Source organism: Pantherophis guttatus, chromosome 7, assembly GCF_059756535.1.
Source record: "Pantherophis guttatus breed Tessera chromosome 7, ASM5975653v1, whole genome shotgun sequence".
Classification (NCBI taxonomy): domain Eukaryota; kingdom Metazoa; phylum Chordata; class Lepidosauria; order Squamata; family Colubridae; genus Pantherophis; species Pantherophis guttatus.
Window position 1 is genome coordinate 15,590,078 of NC_142069.1, and position 2,820 is coordinate 15,592,897.

The window sequence follows — 2,820 nt, forward strand, 5'->3', positions numbered from 1 at the left end:
CTTACCATGGTAAGGGGACGGGCTGTGGTGCAAAACGTCAGTGGCTGTTGCGCTGCCGCCTGCACTGCTTATTTGGAGCTGGTTTGGAAAGGGAAAAAACGCAGCCGAATTAGGTGGGACACGCCCCACCAGATCCCTCCAAACGGGTCTCCCTATGGTAGCCTCCCCACTGAAAAGTGCTTCCTGCTTTTCCTCTATCTGCATGCTGTTACAGGCTCTGCACCCAGGTAGTGGCCGGTGGCCCTGGGTAGTGGCGTCTTGTTAGTCTTGGAGGGCGCAACAGCATGCAGGTAGAGAAGCGGGAAGTGCTTTTCACATCCCCAGTTCATTCGCTGCAAAAGAACGGGCTCCGTTTGGGTGGGGTCCTTTTGGGTCACGTAGTTCAGCGGGGAGGCTACCGAAGGGAGACCTGTTTGGAGGGATCTGGGTGGGGCATGTCCCACCTAATTCGGCTGCGTTTTTTCCCTTTCCAAACCAGCTCCAAGCAAGCGGTGCAGGCGGCAGCGGAAAAGCTTTTGAAGTTTGTGCACCGCAGCCCGTCCCCTTACAACGGTAAGAGGCATTTGGAGAAATTGGGAGCTTTGCTACAGACCCCGATGTCACCAGAGGCCTTCCCAGGATGGCTAGTATGCAGCCAGCTAGGCCTGCCGCCCCCCTGCCGAGGATCCAGGTGGGCTGCTGTGTGTGGGGGAGTTGTTGCCACCGTCGTTGCCGCTGCCACCGTCATTGCCGCCACTGTCGTTCCTCCAGGAAAGCCAGGGCCAGTATCAGTAAGAGTTGGAAGGGACCTTGGAGGTCATCTAGCAACCCCCTTCTCACGCAGGAGGACTATACTAGGGATTCGAGCCACCTTTTAATTCTAGACACCTGCAGCCCATTCCTGCCTCCTCAGGTGTTGGAGCGTGTGCTTTTCAAGGAGTCACAAAGGGGGCTGAGAGCAGAGTCATTCTGACAAGTGTCTTTTAAAATTGCTTGGAAGAGCAATTTTCCCCCCTAACAATAATGGTTTGTATACTGTGGAATAAAACATATGCTTGGAAAAAGTACTTGCAAAACTTGGACAGAAGGAAAAGAAAGGCAGGACTGGACTCATTATCAGTAGCTTGTAGTTCATTGTTATCAGTGACTACTGATTCTAAACTCATTTTAAGACTGGGATTAGTGACTACTGAAATTTAAATATTCAACACTGGTCTCAGAAATCTTTGAGAACCTGCAGAGGTTAAGACATTAGGTGGCCATCAGTCATTACCTTAGTGATGAACTCAAAGAGATCAGGCATGACATTGCTTATTTATCAGAACTGTTTGCAAAGTTCAATGAAGTGAATTTGCAGTTGCAAGGAAATGAGATCAATCTTATTAAGGCCAAATTTGTCATCTCTACGTTTATTTCAAAGTTAACTCTATTCAAGCGCAATATAGGCCGTCGCGAGCTATACCAATTTCCAAGCTTGTCCGAGCTAGAAGAGAAAGGTAGGATATAAGATGATGATCTGCAAGGTTTTTGTGACCATTTGGACATGCTGCATAAAGATATGTCTGAGCGATATCAGGGTCTTCTTTTGATGGAAATTCCAGATGGGTGATAAATCCATTTTCAGATACTGAGGAAGATGGGGTAGTGGAGGAACAACTAATAGAGCTGTAAAATGACATTGAGCTGAAGCCAAAGTTTAAGAAATCGTACCAAGAGTTTTGGTTACAGAAGGAAATTTCTGATTGCTATTCTGCACTATGGACAGTGGTTAAAAAGCTCCTTGTTGCATTTGCAACATCATATTTGGTGGAACATGGTTTCAGTGTGATCACCCAACTTCTCTCCAAGCAAAGTAATCAACTCCAGATTACTGAATGTGGTGATTTAAGACTCCTGCTAAGTGACTTAAAACCAGACATTGGGAAACTGGTATCATTTCATCAAGCCCATCCATCACATTAAGAATTTACTGAACAGTAAAGTAGTTACTAAATTTTACTGAGTTTACTAAGTTAGTAGTTACTAAGGTTCTTGATAAATGACTATCAGACTTTGAAAACCTGGTATCACTGGATCGTGTTCAACAATTTTGTTGAATTAATAAAAGATTTTTAAATTGGATTTTGAATAAATGTGCAATTAATTGTTAGTTTTGAATTTTACTGTTACTATCTTCCTTAGTGGGTCGTGCAAACCCCTATTCCGAACAATGCTATTTATAGGGCTGGGGGTGGGGGGCACTGAGGATGAATTTGTAGCACCAAGGGGGTGGTGGACTGAAAAAGTTTGGGAACCACTGCATTAAATATATAACAAAGTTTAATGTTTCAAGATAAATTTTGCATCTTTTAACAGCTATTTAAATTTGATATGAAACTTGCTAACAACTACAAGTATGTAAAAACTGGTTATGAAATACTGCCCTTACAAAGAAAATGAAGAATACTCTTGTATTCCATCATTTCAGGGCCATTGTAAGAAAAGAATTGTTATACAAAATATTCTAAACTTTGATTAGAATAACATTCTGTTGGTGTGAACTGTCCATTGATATACAGTGTCTCTGAAACACAAAGTACTTGGAGTGTTAATCATTCCATTCATTCTTCCTATTTCTGATATATAGATAATTCAGCCACAATGGTATGTCGATTCATGAGCAACTATGAGTTAGCCACAGTTTTTTGGACTTAGCTAACTGACACTTGCTCTTTAAATATTTAGGTAAAAAATGAAACAGGTTTAGCATCTGTTCAGCATTCTGTAACTGTTCATTTCCAAGCTTGGCCAAAAGTAGCAAACATGCAAATGCAAAACAAAACAATCTGATTAATACATGAC